The sequence below is a fragment of the Pristiophorus japonicus genome, chromosome 4 (genome assembly GCF_044704955.1).
Source record: "Pristiophorus japonicus isolate sPriJap1 chromosome 4, sPriJap1.hap1, whole genome shotgun sequence".
NCBI lineage: Eukaryota > Metazoa > Chordata > Chondrichthyes > Pristiophoridae > Pristiophorus > Pristiophorus japonicus.
In genome coordinates this window covers 28074713-28093260 of record NC_091980.1, presented here as the reverse complement: position 1 = coordinate 28093260, position 18548 = coordinate 28074713, and the positions used below count along the sequence as shown (strand labels likewise).

Sequence of the window (18548 nt, the reverse complement as noted above, 5' to 3'; positions counted from 1 at the left end):
CAGATTTATCATTCATACACCATGACACTGAATCAAGGCCCACTAGAGAAATAAATTGCTGTACCCAGATTGGGAGCAGCATACCAGCCATCTATAGTCCATGAGATACTGGATGTGGAGGGGGAAAAATTAGTATGGGGGAGGTGGGGAGAGAAGAGAACGAAACAGCAGAATCCCAAAGAAAATTGCCAATTCCCATTTCAATGTATTTATTTAATTTTGCTCTGCAGAATGCTGATCACTGATGAATGATTAAGAGCACCTTTTGGGAAGATCTAGCTTTCATTAAGTATTACAGGTTGAACCTCCCTTATCCAGAACCCTCGGGACCTGGCCTGTTCTGGATATGGGATTTTTCCAGACGAGGTGTGGTCACATTAATTTGGATGGTACAGGTACTGAGCAAAGGGATATCGGGGCTGGGAGTGCGGCAGAGAGATCTTGCGGAGGGGAGGGGGGAGGTGGATCACGGGGTCAGGGCAGCGATTGCAGGAGTCGGCAGCGAGGAAGGACTTCAATTTGTTAATGTCGGAGTTCTGCGCATGCACCACCCGGTGACTGGGAATGGTTCTGGATGAGGGGTGGTTCTGGATAAGGGAGTTCTGGATAAGGGAGGTTCAACCTGTACCCATTATACAACAACAACTTGCATTTATATAGCACCTTTAACATAGCAAAACATCCCAATTATTGCCATTACACCTCTTCTCAACCCATCTTTTGTTTCTTACTTGTCCCATTACCAACTCCTTTTGTCTTGCACCATCATCCCTTTTGTTATTCAATCTCTCCTGCCTTCCACCCTATCACAGACCTTCCCTTTTGCTCTTTCCTCTCCTCCTCCCTTTCCCTACCCACTGTACTTGCTTATAAAAACCTGTTGCATCTCTTAATTTTTTTCCAGTTCTGATGAAAGGTCATCGACCTGAAACGTTAACTGTGTTTCTCTCTCCGCAAAGTATTACCAGAATTTTCTGTTTTTCATAATAAAGAACATTCTATTTGTAATAAAGAACATTCTTATCACAGCAAACAGCCCAGTCAATTCCTTGACCATTTCATGCCCCTCAAGCAGGACTCTTGTCTCGAGAAACTCTGGATCGGCAGGTTAAAAGTACTCGGATTGGGAGAGGCATACTAATTAATATCAAGCCCCCTCACCCTCCACCCAGAAGAATGAATGATACATGTATCCAATTAGCAATGGTGGCTATCCAGGGAGTTGGAGCATATTTCTAAACATACAAATCTTCCACATGAAGCAAACCAGCTCGTCTCAATCAAAAAAAGCAATGCTGCCAATTATATGAAGGAAATGAACCAACTTGATCATTTGATCATTATCCATCTGATCTTATGTAACTTAAGTAATTCTAACTTCAACACAGCCTGTGTATTAAAACCACAAATATAGCGCTTAGCAAGTCAGTTATTTTAAAAGTGTTGTGCTTCGACCTAAATGAATAATTTCTCTCTATTTTTTGCATCCAACAGTGCTGATAATGTAAAATTAATCACCAATATCTTTATTCACACCAGAGATACAGATCAAATTCGGCTAATCTTTTTAGTGGTCACGTTCCACTTCAAGGAAACGGAACATTATCTGTGGGCTGCAAGCACTGCAAACGACAACCAAACCCCTCAAGTACAGTCTTAAAACAAGTACAGTGCTGGCATGGCTCAATGACTGCAATTACTTTGAAGGCTAATTTTCCTCATTATATAAATAGGCAAATGCACGGTGAATCCAGTTGCATCTATATCTAGTTACTATGTACAGTAGTTAACTGTCTGCCTTCACCTACGGCGCACAAGGGTTCTGTTCCACTCCTAAACAACAGCAAATTGCGTGCTCGTCATTACTTTAGTCGCCCATCAACCACAAGAGAGACGGGTGATTAAAAATGGTTCCAAGTGACGGGGAGGTTTTCCTATAACAGCACATATTTTTAGATAGAGTCAACTTTTTGAGCCATTTTGTTCCCCATTAGCAGAAACTTTGGCCGGGATTTTGCTCACATCGGCGGGTCCGGGGCAGGCGACGTTAGTGCTGGGTCCTGACCCCACTACTGGCTCCATCCCAATGTCCAAAATGATTTGCCTCGATTGGGCTGGTTAAGCTGCCCAGCGCGTTTGCTGATCCAATTAGAAGAAGCGGGTCTGGTGACGTCATTTCATGAGGCATCATCAGCCGACTTCCTTAAAGTGACCAATGGCCAACTTTATTTTGACATTTGTACTCAATGTTCTACAGCATTGAAATGCTGCAAACATCGACAATCACTGCAGAGAGCTGCACACAGGTTCTCCCAGGCTTACGGAGGGAGTCACAGCACGCAGGGAGGTCGTCTTCCCTTCTGAGGGGTGGAAGACACCTCCCACGGAGACCAACACAGCCTGGTTGCACATTGCAGAAGAGGGCATAAGCAGGGACGTGGTGAGGAGGACCTGGGAGCAGTGGCACAAACCTTTCAATGATCTCATTAGATCACGAAACGTTAGTACAAAGCCACACTCACCTTCATCCTGCTGTGCCTCTCATCACATCCCCATCACTCTGCCTTCCCTAACCTTGCACATCCTTACTCACATCAACTTACCTTGCACATCCACCCATCCCCCTCTATCTATATTATCACATCCCCATCTCATTAGCTACCCCACATACTCACCCTCATCCTAGTGTAATCATATCAACTAACCATCATCATAGGCAGTCCCTCCATTCGAGGATGACTTGCTTCCAGGTCAAAAAGTTCACAGGTGTTTCAATAAAGGACCTAAAATTCCAGGTCTGAACTAAATCTTGAAGGGTGGAAGATGCCTGTGCTTGGATTTTTTTTTAAACTTGTGGTGACCGTTGCACACCAGCCACTACACGGGCTTGACAGAGCTAGGTCTTGGCCCAGTAGCCAGGGTTAACCAAGATGACTGGAGACCAGCTCTGCTGCACGGACGTAGTGCGCACACAAGGGTAGCCACTTGGTGTTTTATCCAATTTTCATGTAAAGTTAATGTTCTGTTAATGTGTTGTCAAATATTGAAACCTTTATTTTCAACACTTTGCCTTCTTGGACAGATTTGTGTGCACCTTTGGAAGTGGCTTAGTGAGTTGCAGTGAATGATGAGACATAGCGGTACCCCTGCTATGGTGGCGAGTGTGAAAGGAATGGCTTGGACATGGTAGAGATGTTTATGGTGTTGGTGTAGGATGCTGCCAATCTGGTGCGTCATGTGCAGCCAGTGTGTACAGCGTCAAGTGAAGTAAATGTGGCCATGGTGAGGCTATCTCTGGCCTCCTGGGCAGCAATGTGCTCGGGTGCTGATGCCCCGAGTCCTGTGCAGCATCAGGTGATTGCAGAGAAGGTTGTTGTTGTTGTTGATGGTGCTGCTGGTGTTGGAGCTGATCGTGGTCGGATTCTGAAGGCCAAGTTGAGACAGTATAACGGGCACCCATGTTGATGGAATATATGGCAGGTGAAGTAGGTATGACAGAAACAGGCTGTCAATGGTGAGAGAGTTTTTCCAATGGGGCACTGGATAAGAACGTAAGAATTAGGAACAGGAGTAGGCCATCTAGCCCCTCGAGCCTGCTCCGCCATTCAATAAGATCATGGCTGATCTGTTCGTGGACTCAGCTCCACTTACCCGCCCTCTCCCCGTAACCCTTAATTCCCTTATTGCTTAAAAATCTATCTATCTTTGACTTGAAAACATTCAATGAGCCAGCCTCAACTGCTTCCTTGGGCAGAGAATTCCACAGATTCACAACCCTCTGGGAGAAGAAATTCTTTCTCAACTTGGTTTTAAATTGGCTCCTCCGTATTTTGAGGCTGTGCCCCCTAGTTCCAGATCCCCCACCAATGGAAACAACCTCTCTGCCTCTATCTTGTCTATCCCTTTCATGATTTTAAATGTTTCTATAAGATCACCTCTCATCCTTCTGAACTCCAAGGAGTAAAGACCCAGTCTACTCAATCTATCATCATAAGGTAACCCCCTCATTTCTCGAATCAGCCTAGTGAATCGTCTCTGTACCCCCCTCCAAAGCTAGTATATCCTTCCTTAAGTAAGGTGACCAAAACTGCACGCAGTACTCCAGGTGCGGCCTTACCAATACCTTATACAGTTGCAGCAACACCTCCCTGCTTTTGTACTCCATCCTTTTCGCAATGAAGGCCAACATTCCATTTGCCTTCCTGATTACCTGCAAACTAACCTTTTGGGATTCATGCAAAAGGACCCCCAGGTCCCTCTGCACCACAGCATGTTGTAATTTCTCCCCATTCAAATAATATTCCCTTTTACTGTTTTTTTTTCCCCCCAAGGTGGATGACCTCACATTTTCCGACATTGTATTCCATCTGCCAAACCTTAGCCCATTCGCTTAACCTATCTAAATCTCTTTGCCGCCTCTGTCCTCTACACAACCCGCTTTCCCACTAATCTTTGTGCCATCTGCAAATTGTGTTACACTACACTCTGTCCCCTCTTCCAGGTCATCTATGTATATTGTAAACAGTTCTGGTCCCAGCACCAATCCTTGTGGCACACCACTAACCACCGATTTCCAACCCAAAAAGGACCCATTTAGCCCGACTCTCTGCTTTCTGTTAGCTAGCCAATTCTCTATCCATGCTAATACATTTCCTCTGACTCTGCGTACCTTTATCTTCTGCAGTAACCTTTTGTGTGGCACCTTATCGAATGCCTTTTGGAAATCTAAATACACCACATCCATCGGCACACTTCTATCCACCATGCTCGTTATACCCTCAAAGAATTCCAGTAAATTAGTTAAACATGATTTCCCCTTCATGAATCCATGTTGCATCTGCTTGATTGCACTATTCCTATCTAGATGTCCCGCTATTTCTTCCTTAATGATAGCTTCAAGCATTTTCCCCACTACAGATGTTAAACTAACCAGCCTATAGTTACCTGCCTTTTGTCTGCCCGCTTTTTTAAACAGAGGCGTTACATTAGCTGCTTTCCAATCCGATGGTACCTCCCCAGAGTCCAGAGAATTTTGGTAGATTATAATGAATGCATCTGCTATAACTTCCGCCATCTCTTTTAATACCCTGGGATGCATTTCATCAGGACCAGGGGACTTGTCTACCTTGAGTCCCATTAGCCTGTCCGGCACTACCCCCCTAGTGATAGTGATTATCTCAAAGTCCTCCCTCCCACATTTCCGTGACCAGCAATTTTTGGCATGGTTATTGTGTCTTCTACTGTGAAGACCGAAGCAAAATAATTATTTAAATCCCCCTTCTCATCTTCGAAGGGATCAACATTTACTTTAGTCACTCTTTTCCGTTTTATATATCGGTAAAAGCTTTTACTATCTGTTTTTATTTTTTGTGTAAGTTTACTTTCGTAATCTATCTTTCCTTTCTTTATTGCTTTCTTAGTCATTCTTTGCTGTCGTTTAAAATTTTCCCAATCTTCTAGTTTCCCTTGGCCACCTTATACGCATTGGTTTTTAATTTGATACTCTCCTTTATTTCCTTGGTTATCCACGGCTGGTTATCCCTTCTCTTTCCGCCCTTCGTTTTCACTGGAATATATTTTTGTTGAGCACTATGAAAGAACTCCTTAAAAGTCCTCCACTGTTCCTCAATTGTGCCACCGTTTAGTCTGTGTTCCCAGTCTACCTTAGCCAACTCTGCCCTCATCCCACTGTAGTCCCCTTTGTTTAAGCATAGTACGCTCGTTTGAGACACTACTTCCTCACCCTCAATTTGTATTTCAAATTCAACCATACTGTGATCACTCATTCCGAGAGGATCTTTTACTGGGAGATCGTTTATTATTCCTGTCTCATTACACAGGACCAGATCTAAGACAGCTTGCTGCCTTGTAGGTTCTGTAACATACTGTTCTAAGAAACAATCCCGTATGCATTCTATGAATTCCTCCTCAAGGCTACCCAGTACGATTTGATTTGACCAATCGATATGTAGGTTAAAATCCCCCATGTTTACTGCCGTTTCTTTTTCACATGCCTCCATTATTCCCTTGATTATTGTCCACCCCACCGTGAAGTTATTATTTGGGGGCCTATAAACTACGCCCACCAGTGACTTTTTCCCCTTACTATCTCTAATCTCCACCCGCGATAATTCAACATTTTGTTCATTAGAGCCAATATCGTCTCTCACAACTGCCCTGATATCATCCTTTATTAACAGAGGTACCCCAACTCCTTTCCCTTCTTGTCTATCTTTCCGAATTGTCAGCTATCCCTGTATGTTTAATTCCCAGTCTTGGCCATCTGCAACCACATTTCTGTAATGGCCACCAAATCATACCCATTTGTAATGATTTGTGCCGTCAACTCATTTACTTTATTTCGAATGCTGCGTGCTTTTAGGTAGAATGTTTTAATATTAGTTTTTAAACCATGATTTTTAGTTTTGACCCCTCCTGCAGTCCCTTTATATTCATACATATTGTCCCTTCCTATCACCTTGTGGTTTACACTTACCCCAGTGCTACTCTGCTGTTGCCTCCTGCCTTTTGCATTCTTTCTTGGGGTTCTGTTCATCTGAGCTCTCACCCACTCTAACTAGCTCGGACCCTCTTCTGGGTTCCGAATACTCCTCGCATTGAGGCACAGAGCTTTCAGGCTTGCCTTTTTATTACACTTTGACCCTTTAGAATTTTGCTGTACAGTGGCCCTTTTTGTTTTTTGCCTTGGGTTTCTCTATCCTCCACTTTTACTCATCTCCTTTCTGTCTTTTGCTTCTTTCTTCATTTTGTTTCCCGCTGCCTCCTTGCATTGGTTCCCATCCCCCTGCCATATTAGTTTAACTCCTCCCCAACAGCACTAGCAAACACTCCCCCTAGGACATTGGTTCCGGTCCTACCCAGGTGCAGACCGTCCGGTTTGTACTGGTCCCACCTCCCCCAGAACCGTTTCCAATGCCCCAGGAATTTGAATCCCTCCCTGCTACACCACTGCTCAAGCCACATATTCATCTGAGCTATCCTGTGATTCCTACTCTGACTTAGCACGTGGCACTGGTAGCAATCCCGAGATTACTACTTTTGAGGTCCTACTTTTTAATTTAGCTCCTAGCTCCTTAAATTCGTCTCATAGAACCTCATCCCATTTTTTACCTATATCGTTGGTACCAATGTGCACCACGACAACTGGCTGTTCACCCTCCCTTTTCAGAATGTCCTGCACCCGCTCCGAGACATCCTTGACCCTTCATTTGAAGCTGTCAAGTAATCAGCTGGAGCAATGGCCACTGAAATCATGCCTGCGATTGACCAACATGGTCCCCGAACAGCGTGATCCCCATGGTCATGCAGCTAAAAGTGAAACGGTAATTTCAAAAGCCTGTTAATGACCTGTCAACTAGATGTAAATGAGATTAACTGGGTTCCCAGCCACTGCCTGTCGGGTCTGCTCAGCACTGACAGACCAGACAATGGGAAAGGTGTGTCGTGGCGGGTTGACACCGAGGTCCCTACATGCTGTCCAAAAAATCTAATTTCCCACCTGACTCACAACGATTCCCACCTGCTAATCCCCGGTAAAGATTCCAGCCAACAAAGTGCTTTGTCAATGGTCAAGATTGTTAATGGGCCACAACTTTGGAGTAAAGAAGAATATACTTGAAAAATCAGTGTCTTTGGTAAATGTAGTGAGGTTCCAAGAGTCTGTAAAATTTCCTAAACGTTATTTATTTTGCCCTCTCTGGATGGTTCTATTGGTATTTGATCAGCCCAGTGCAGTATTGAGTCATTCAGACCAGGATTCCTGATCTGACTGGTAGGCACGCAGTTCAATGATCTCAGCTAGAGTCACAATCACAGAAATTCCACAATATACCAAGAGATCAGTGCTGCTGGTGTTTTTTTTTGGTTGCGGGCTGTCTCTGCTTCTATCTAAATGCTGGCCACAATGGCAAGCATCACTCTTGACCACTAAACACTGACCCTTGTAGGAAAGTGCAGTATGGGGACTTTGGGTGACACAGGATTGGGCTCAACTGTGATGGCTTCCATAATTGTATAATGTGCTCAAACGCCCTAAAACTATACGGGTGTCGTACTGGAGGGCGTCCAGCATCTATGAAACCATAGTCGAGCAAGATGGAAAAAGATTGTTCAATTAAATATACATCGAATGCTTTTTAAAAACAAAAAATGAACCATCGCGGCTTGATAATACGGCTTCCTCCTGAAGTCCCCACCATCACAGAAGCCAGTCTTCAGCCAATTCGATTCACCCCACGTGATATCAAAAAATAGCTGACTACACTGCATAAAGCAAAGGTATGGGTCCCAGATGTTGTGCTGAAGACAGGTGCTCCAGAACTAACCACACCTCTAGTCAAGCTGCTGCAGTACAGCTACAACACTAGCATTTATCCAGGTGCGTGGAGAGAGTCGGGAGGTGCGTCGCTGAGGCCTATAAAAAGGCCCAGCGCGTCGGAGGAGGCTCGGGAGTTCCAGGTGCGTGGAGGGAGTCGGGAAGTGCATGGAGAGGCCTATAAAAAGGCCCAACGCGTCAGAGGAGGCTCAGGAGTTCCAGGTGCGTGGAGAGAGTCGGGAAGTGAATGGAGAGGCTGTCGGAGGAGGCTCGGGAGTTCCAGGTGTGTGGAGAGAGTCGGGAGGTGCGTAGAGAGGCCTATAAAAAGGCCCAACACGTCAGAGGAGGCTCAGGAGTTCCAGGTGCGTGGAGAGAGTCGGGAAGTGCATGTACAGGCCGTTGGAGGAGCCTCGGGAGTTCCAGGTGCGTGGAGAGAGTCGGGAGGTGCGTGGAGAGGCCAATGAAAAGGTCCAACGTGTCGGAGGAGGCTCGGGAGTTCCAGGTGCGTGGAGAGATTCGGGAGGTGCGTGGAGGCGAGCTTGTGCAGCTACAGGGAGAAGGCAAAGAAGTAGAAAGAAATCTAAAGGTGACGTCACAGCCAAGGGGGTAAGTGATTGGCTGGTGATTGGCGAGTAATTTTTCTTTTTCTTTCTTTATCAGTAAGTAACATTTAGCACTGTTGTTGCCAACTTAAGTGTATCTAAGGGTTAAGTCATGGCAGGAGAGCGCGGACACGTGTTATGCTCCTCCTGTAACATGTGGGAAATCAGGGACGCTTCCGGTGTCCCCGACGACTACATATGCGGGAAATGCATCCGCCTGCAACGCCTGAAGGACCGCATTGCGGCACTAGAGCTGCGGGTGGATTCACTCTGGAGCATCCACGATGCTGCGAGTGACGTGAATAACATGTTTAGCGAGTTGGTCACACCGCAGGTAAAGGGTACTCAGCCAGATAGTAAATGGGTGACCAGCAGGAAGAGCAGTGTAAGGAAGGCAGGGCAGGGGTCCCCTGCGGTCATCCCCCTGCAAAACAGATACACTGCTTTGGGTACTGTTGAGGAGGATGACTCATCAGGGGAGGGCAGCAGCAGCCAAGTTCATGGCACCGTGGGTGGCTCTGCTGCACAGCAGGGCAGGAAAAAGAGTGGGAGAGCTATAGTGATAGGGGATTCGATTGTAAGGGGAATAGATAGGTGATTCTGCGCCCGCAATCGAGACTCCAGGATGGTATGTTGCCTCCTTGGTGCAAGGGTCAAGGATGTCTCAGAGCAGGTACAGGACATCCTGAAAAGGGAAGGTGAACAGCCAGTTGTCGTTGTACACATAGGTACCAACGATATAGGTAAAAAACGGGATGAGGTCCTACGAGACGAATTTAGGGAGCTAGGAACTAAATTAAAAAGTAGGACCTCAAAAGTAGTAATCTCAGGATTACTACCAGTGCCACGTGCTTGTCAGAGCAGGAATCGCAAGATAGCCCAGATGAATATGTGGCTTGAGAAGTGGTGCAGAAGGGAACGATTCAAATTCCTGGGGCATTGGAACCGGTTCTGGGGGAGGTGGGACCAGTACAAACCGGACGGTCTACACCTGGGCAGGACCGGAACCAATGTACTAGGGGGAGTGTTTGCTAGTGCTGTTGGGGAGGAGTTAAACTAATATGGCAGGGGGATGGGAACCTATGCAGAGAGGCAGAGGGAAATAGAAGGGAGACAGAGGCAAAAGATAGAAAGGAGAATAGTAAAAGTGGAGGGCAGAGAATCCCAAGGCAAAAAACAAAAAGGGCCACATTACAGCAAAATTCTAAAGAGACAAGGTGTGTTAAAAAGACAAGCCTGAGGGCTCTGTGTCTTAATGCAAGGAGTATCCGTAATAAGGTGGATGAATTAACTGTGCAAATAGATGTTAACAGATATGATGTGATTGGGATTACAGAGACGTGGCTCCAGGATGATCAGGGCTGGGAACTCAACATCCAAAGGTATTCAACATTCAGGAAGGATAGAATAAAAGGAAAAGGAGGTGGGGTAGCATTGCTGGTTAGAGGAGATTAATGCAATAGTTAGGAAGGACATTAGCTTGGATGATGTGGAATCAATGGGCCCAAGTTTCCACACGATAAAAAACGGCGCCCCTCCGAGCTGGGCGCCCGTTTTTCGCGCCTAAAACGGCACCTAAAAAAAACCTCGCAATTCTGGAGCGTTCTGCAGCTCCTTGTCTGCCTGGCGTGGCGCCCAGGGGGGCGGAGCCTACACTCGCGACGATTTTGTAAGCGGGAGGGGGCGGGTACTATTTAAATTAGTTTTTTTCCTGCCGGCAACGCTGCGCATGCGCGTTGGAGCGTTTGCGCATGCTCAGTGTGAAAAAAACATTGGCACTCGGCCATTTTTGTAGTTCTTTGTAACTGTTTAATTTTTGAATTTTTTTTTAATAAAAGCACAATGCCATCAGCACATCAGCACTTGCAGCCTTCTCACTGTCTCCTTCCCCCCTCCCCCGCGGGAACGAACGTCTGCAGCATTCTCCGTGCCTGAAGCACTTTCACACAGGTAGGAAGATGGTTTATTTAATCTTTTCTTTGCTTATAAATGTTTATTCAGGTTGGATTTATTTGTAGAAGTATAAATAAGGATTTATTGTAGAATTTAATGAGTTCCCTTCCGCCCCCACCTCGTTCTGGACGCCTAATTTGTAACCTGCGCCTGATTTTTTAATGTGTAGAACAGGTTTTTTCAGTTCTACAAAAATCTTCACTTGCTCCATTCTAACTTAGTTTGGAGTACGTTTTCACTGTGGAAACTTTCAAATCAGGCGTCAGTGGCTGGACACGCCCCCTTTTGAAGAAAAAATTATCTTCCAAAGTAGAACTGTTCTACCTGACTAGAACTGCAGAAAAAAAAATGTGGAGAATTGCGATTTCTAAGATAGTCCGTTCTTCACCAGTTGCTCCTAAAAATCAGGTGCAAATCATGTGGAAACTTGGGCCCTATATGGGTAGAGCTGTAGAACATCAAAGGGCAAAAAACGTTAGGGGGAGTTGTGTACAGACCTCCAAACAGTAATAGTGATGTTGGGGAGGGCATCAAACAGGAAATTGGGGGTGCATGCAATAAAGGTGCAGCAGTTATCATGGGTGACTTTAATATGCATATAGATTGGGCTAACCAAACTGGAAGCAATACGGTGGAGGAGGATTTCCTGGAGTGCATAAGGGATGGTTTTCTTGACCAATATATCAAGGAACCAACTAGGTGGGAGGCCATCTTAGACTGGGTGTTGTGTAATGAGAGAGGATTAATTAGCAATCTCGTTGTGCGAGGCCCCTTGGGGCAGAGTGACCATAATATGGTGGAATTCTACATTAGGATGGAGAATGAAACAGTTAATTCAGAGACCATGGTCCAGAACTTAAAGAAGGGTAACTTTGAAGGTATGAGGCGTGAATTGGCTAGGATAGATTGGCTACTGATACTTAAGGGGTTGACAGTGGATGGGCAATGGCAGACATTTAGAGACTGCATGGATGAACTACAACAATTGTACATCCCTGTCTGGCGTAAAAATAAAAAAGGGAAGGTGGCTCAACTGTGGCTATCAAGGGAAATCAGGGATAGTATTAAAGCCAAGGAAGTGGCATACAAATTGGCCAGAAATAGCAGCGAACCCAGGGATTGGAGAAATTTTGAACTCAGCAGAGGAGGACAAAGGGTTTGATTAGGGCAGGGAAAATAGAATACGAGAGGAAGCTTGCAGGGAACATTAAAACGGACTGCAAAAGCTTCTATAGATATGGAAAGAGAAAAAGGTTAATAAAGACAAACATAGGTCTCCTGCAGTCAGAATCAGGGGAAGTCATAACGGAGAACAAAGAAATGGCAGACCAATTGAACAAGTACTTTGGTTCGGTATTCACTAAGGAGGACACAAACATCCTTCCAGATATAAAAGGGGTCAGAGGGTCTCGTAAGAAGGAGGAACTGAGGGAAATCCTTATTAGTCGGGAAATTGTGTTGGGGAAATTGATGGGACTGAAGGCCGATAAATCCCCAGGGCCTGATAGTCTGCATCCCAGAGTACTTAAGGAGGTGGCCTTGGAAATAGCGGATGCATTGACAAGTCATTTTCCAACATTCCATAGACTCCGGATCAGTTCCTATGGAGTGGAGGGTAGCCAATGTAACCCCACTTTTTAAAAAAGGATAGAGAGAGAAAACAGGGAATTATAGACCGGTCAGCCTGACATCGGTAGTTGGTAAAATGATGGAATCAATTATTAAGGATGTCATAGCAGCGCATTTGGAAAGAGGTGACATGATTTGTGAAATCCATGCTTGACAAATCTTCTGGAATTTTTTGAGGATGTTTCCAGTAGAATGGACAAGGGAGAACCAGTTGATGTGGTGTATTTGGACTTTCAGAAGGCTTTCGACAAGGTCCCACACAAGAGATTAATGTGCAAAGTTAAAGCACATGGGATTGGGGGTAGTGTGCTGACGTGGATTGAGAACTGGTTGGCAGACAGGAAGCAAAGAGTAGGAGTAAATGGGTACTTTTCAGAATGGCAGGCAGTGACTAGTGGGGTACCGCAAGGTTCTGTGCTGGGGCCCCAGCTGTTTACACTGTACATTAATGATTTAGACGAGGGGATTAAATGTAGTATCTCCAAATTTGCGGATGACACTAAGTTGGGTGGCAGTGTGAGCTGCGAGGACGATGCTATGAGGCTGCAGAGTGACTTGGATAGGTTCGGAGAGTGGGCAAATGCATGGCAGATGAAGTATAATGTGGATAAATGTGAGGTTATCCATTTTGGTGGTTAAAACAGAGAGACAGACTATTATCTGAATGGTGACAGATTAGGAAAGGGGAAGGTGCAACGAGACCTGGGTGTCATGGTACATCAGTCATTGAAGGTTGGCATGCAGGTACAGCAGGCGGTTAAGAAAGCAAATGGCATGTTGGCCTTCATAGCGAGGGGATTTGAGTACAGGGGCAGGGCGGTGTTATTACAGTTGTGCAGGGCTTTGGTGAGGCCACACCTGGAGTATTGTGTACACTTTTGGTCTCCTAACTTGAGGAAGGACATTCTTGCTATTGAGGGAGTGCAGCGAAGGCTCACCAGACTGATTCCCGGGATGGCGGGACTGACATATCAAGAAAGACTGGATCAACTGGGCTTGTATTCACTGGAGTTCGAAAGAATGAGAGGGGATCTCACAGAAACGTTTAAAATTCTGACGGGTTTAGACAGGTTAGATGCAGGAAGAATGTTCCCAATGTTGGGGAAGTTCAGAACCAGGGGTCACAGTCTAAGGATAAGGGGTAAGCCATTTAGGACCGAGATGAGAAACTTCTTCACCCAGAGAGTGGTGAACCTGTGGAATTCTCTACCACAGAAAGTTGTTGAGGCCAATTCACTTAATATATTCAAAAAGGAGTTAGATGTAGTCCTTACTACTAGGGGGATCAAGGGGTATAGCGAGAAAGCAGGAATGGGGTACTGAAGTTGCATGTTCAGCCATGAACTCATTGAATGGCGGTGCAGGCTCGAAGGGACGATTGGCCTATTCCTGCACCCATTTTCTATGTTTCTAATGTGAAAAACTGTCCAGGTATGTCCTGACCACAAAAAGGATGGGAGGAGCCAGCATCGCGAGATCTGAGTACGGGACTACAAAGGGTGGCGGAAGTTGGAGGAGCCCGAATTTGGGAGGAGCGAGCTGCAGCAGCGACAGGAGTACGGGACAAAAAGTTAGAAAATCGAAATCAAAGTGTGATTGCACAGCCAAGCAGGTAAGTGATTGGTTGGTGGATTGGTGAGTACTTTTTTTTCTTTAAAAAACCTTGGGCATTTGTGTAGGAACTGCAATTAAATAGATATGTGATCTTTCTTATCCAAGGAAAACTAATTAATTAAATCAGCTGTTTGTTGAGTAGCGGCTGAGTGTATTTTGCTAAGGTTTAGAGTTTAATTCTACTTGATAGTTCCAAGTCCAACTAGAGAGATGGCAAGGCAGCTCAGTCCCGTGGATTGTACATCCTGTGGCATGTGGGAAATCCTGGATGCTTCGCGCAGCCGGGACGACCATGTGTGCAGGAGGTGTCACCAGCTGCACCAACTTGAGCTCTGTGTTTTGGAGCATGAGCGGCAGCTAATCACTTCGGTGCATCCACGAGACTGAGAGCTATGTGGATAGCACATTTCTAGAGGTGGTCATCCTACAGCTTAAGAGTGTGCAGAGGGAGAGGGATTGGGTGACTGCCGGACAGAAGAGGAGAACTAGGCAGGTAGTGCAGGAGTCCCCCCGAGTCCATCTTGCTCTCCAACCAGTATTCTGTTCTGAGTACGGTGGGGGCGATGGTGCCTCTGGGGAGTGCAGCCAGAGCCAAATCCATGGCACCATGGGTGGCTCAGCTGCATGGGGGGGGGGGGGGAGGGGGGAGGGGGGAAGAAGGAAGAAGAATGGAAGAGCTATAGTGGTAGGGGATTCAATAGTCAGGGGACAAGACAGGCGTTTCTGCAGCCGCAGGCGTGACTCCAGGATGGTATGTTGCCTTTCTGGTGCCAGGGTCAAGAATGTCACCGAACGGCTGCAGGGCATTCTGGGGATAGAGAGTGAACAGCGAACGGTCGTGGTCCATATCAGGACCAATGACATAGGTAGAAAGAGGGATGAGGTCTTGCAGGCAGAGTTTAGGGAGCTAGGAGAGAAATTAAAAAGCAGCACCTCAAAAAGTTGTAATCTGTGGTTTACTCCCGGTGCTACGAGCTACTGGGTACAGAAAAGGGAGGATAGAGCAGATGAATGCATGGCTGGAGAGATGGCGCAGGCGGGTGGGCTTTAGATTCCTGAGGCATTGGGACCGCTTCTGGGGGGTTGACCTGACGGGTTGCACCTCAACAGAGCCGGGACCAATATCCTCATGGGGAGGGTTTAAACTAGCTTGGCAGGGGGATAGGAACCTCAATAGGGAGAGGAGTAAAGCTGGAATTAGAAAGCAAATATAAAGAAAGTGAGTTTGAAGGAGAGAGGAAACAAGCAGGAAAAAAAGGTAAAAAAAAAAATTTAAAGGTTCTTTGTCTAAATGCAGGTAGCGTTCGTAACAAAATAGATAGCTGACGGCATAAATAGATACGAATGGGTATGACCTGATAGCCATTAGAGAAACATGGTTGCAAGGTGACCAGGACTGGGATCTAAATCTTCAGGGGTATTTGACAATCCGGAAGGACAGGCAGAAAGGAAAAGGAGGTGGGGCAGGTCTGTTGATAATGGATGGGATCACTGCAATACTGAGACATGACACTGGCTCATATGATCAGGATGTTGAAAGAGTTTGGATGGAGATAAGGAATAATACGGGGAAAAAGTCACTGGTGGGCGTAGTCTATAGGCTCCCTAATAGTAGCAACTCTGGTGGTCAGTGTATAAACCAGGAAATAGTGGGGGCTTGTAAAAAGGGAACAGCAATAATCATGGGTGATTTTAACCTCTATATTGATTGGACAAATCAAATTGGTCAGGGTAGCCTTGGGGAAGAGTTCATAGAGTGCATAAGGGATGGGTTCCTTGAGTAGTATGTAACGGAATCAACCAGGGAGCAGGCTATCTTGGATCTGATCCTGTATAATGAGACAGGATTAATAAACAATCTTCTAATAAAGGATACCTTTGGAATGAGTGATCATAGCATGGTTGAATTTCAAATTCAGACGGAGGGTGAGAAAGTTGGATCTCAAACCAGCGTGCTAATCTTAAATAAAGGAGACTATGAAGATAGAGTTGGCTAAAGTGGACTGGGAAAACAGATTAAAGTGTAGGACGGTTGATGAACAGTGGTACATTTAAGGAGATATTTCACAACTCTCAAGAAAAATATATTCCAGTGAGGAGGAAAGGGTGTAAGAGAAAAGATAGCCATCCGTGGCTAAATAAAGGACGGTATCCAATTAAAAACAAGGGCATACAAAGTGGCCAAAACTAGTGGGAGGACAGAAGATTGGCAAGCTTTTTAAAGCCAGCAAAGAATTACTCAAAAAATGATTAAGAAAGGGAAGATAGACTATGAAAGTAAACTAGCACAAAATATAAAAACAGATAGCAAGAGTTTCTTTAGGTATATAAAAAAGGAAAAGAATGGCTAATGTAAATGTTGGTCCCTTAGAGGATGAGACCGGGAAATTAGTAATGGGGAACAAGGAGATGGCAGAAATTCTGAACAAATATTTTGTATCAGTCTTTACGGTAGAGGACACTAACAACATCCCAACAGTGGATAGTCAAGGGGGAAGAGGAACTTAACACAATCACAATGGAGGTGGTACTCAGTAAGATAATGGGACAAAAGGCGGATAAATCCCCTGGACCTGATGGCTTACATCCTACGGCCTTAAGAGAAGTAGCGGCAGGGATTGTGGATGCATTGGTTGTAATCTACTCAAATTTCTTGGATTCTGTGGAGGTCCCAGCAGATTGGAAAACTGCAAATGTAAGGCCACTATTTAAAAAAGGAGGCAGACAAAAAGCAGGAAACTATAGACCAGTTAGCCGAACATCTGTGGCTGGGAAAATGTTGGAGTCCATTATTAAAGAAGCAGTCGCAGGACATTTGTAAAAGCAAAATTCGGTCAGGCAGAGTCAGCATGGATTTATGAAGGGGAAATCATGTTTGACAAATTTGCTGGAATTCTTTGAGGATGTAACTAACAGGGTGGATAAAGGGGATCCAGTGGATGTGCTGTATTTGGACTTCCAGAAGGCATTTGACAAGGTGCCACATAAAAGGTTACTGCACAAAATAAAAGTTCACGGGGTTGGGGGTAATATATTAGCATGGATAGAGGACTGGCTAACTAACAGAAAACAGTGAGTCGGGATAAATGGTTCATTCGCGGATTGGCAACCAGTAACTAGTGGGGTGCCGCAGGGATCTGTGCTGGGACTCCAACTATTTACAATCTACATTAATGACTTGGAAGAAGGGACCGAGTTTAATGTAGCCAAGTTTGCTGACAATACAAAGATGGGAGGAAAAGCACTGAGGAGGACACAAAAAGTCTGCAAAAAGACAGACAGGCAGATGGAGTATAAGTTGGAAAGTGTGAGGTTATGCACTTTGGCAGAAAAAAATCAAAGAACAAGTTATTATTTAAATGGAGAAATATTGCAAAGTGCTGCAGTACAGCAGGACCTGGGGGGTACTTGTGCATGAAACACTATGGGCCCAAGTTTCCACACGCGTCTAGAACGGCGCAGTCCCGACCTGGACGCCCGTTTTTTGCGCCACAAAGTGCGCCTAAAAAAATCCTCCGGATTCTCCACCTCCCTGCAGGTCCTCTGGCCCTCGGCGCAGCGCAGCACGAGCTGTGGGGGGGCGGAGCCAGGTCCCTGCGCCGAAAACAGTGCCGGGACCTCTGCACATGCGCGCTACAGTGGGCATGCAAGTGCAGTAGCTCCAGGCGCCGAACTGTGTGGGAGGGGCCCGAAGCACGCAGCCCCTAGCCCTGGCCGCATGGCCTCACTGGGGCTGCGTGAATAAGGCTCCTCCCACGGCCAGCTCCTGCTTCGCCCCACCCGCCGACCAGACCCGACACCCGCTCCCCACCCCCCCCTGCCTCCGGACCAGACCCGACACCCGCTCCCCCCCCCCACCTGCCTCCGGACCAGACCCGACACCCGCTCCCCCCCCCCACCTGCCTCCGGACCAGACCCGACACCCGCTCCCCCCCCCCACCTGCCTCCGGACCAGACCCGACACCCGCTCCCCCCCCCCCCCTGCCTCCGGACCAGACCCGACACCCGTTCCCCCCCTGCCTCCGGACCAGACCCGACACCTGCTCCCCACCCCCCCTGCCTCCGGACCAGACCCGACACCTGCTCCCCCCCCCCACGCCTCCGGATCAGACCCGACACCCGCTCCCCCCCCCACCTGCCTCCGGACCAGACCCGACACCCGCTCCCCCCCCCACGCCTCCGGACCAGACCCGACACCCGTTCCCCTCCTGCCTCCGGACCAGATCCGACACCCGATCCCCCCCTGCCTCCGGACCAGACCCGACACCCACTCCCCCCCCCACACCTGCCTCCGGACCAGACCCGACACCCGCTCCCCACCCCACTGCCTCCGGACCAGACCCGACACCCGCTCCCCACCCCCCTGCCTCTGGACCAGACCCGACACCCGCTCCCCACCCCCCTGCCTCTGGACC

The 18548-nt window shown here is 46.8% G+C and overlaps 1 protein-coding gene across 2 annotated transcripts in view; it reads right to left on the bottom strand.

The window, feature by feature from the left end:
- The window catches only part of rad50 (RAD50 homolog, double strand break repair protein), a 215150-nt gene that overhangs the window by 155620 nt on the left and 40982 nt on the right, over positions 1-18548 (bottom strand). The gene's annotated exons all lie outside the window — the stretch shown is intronic.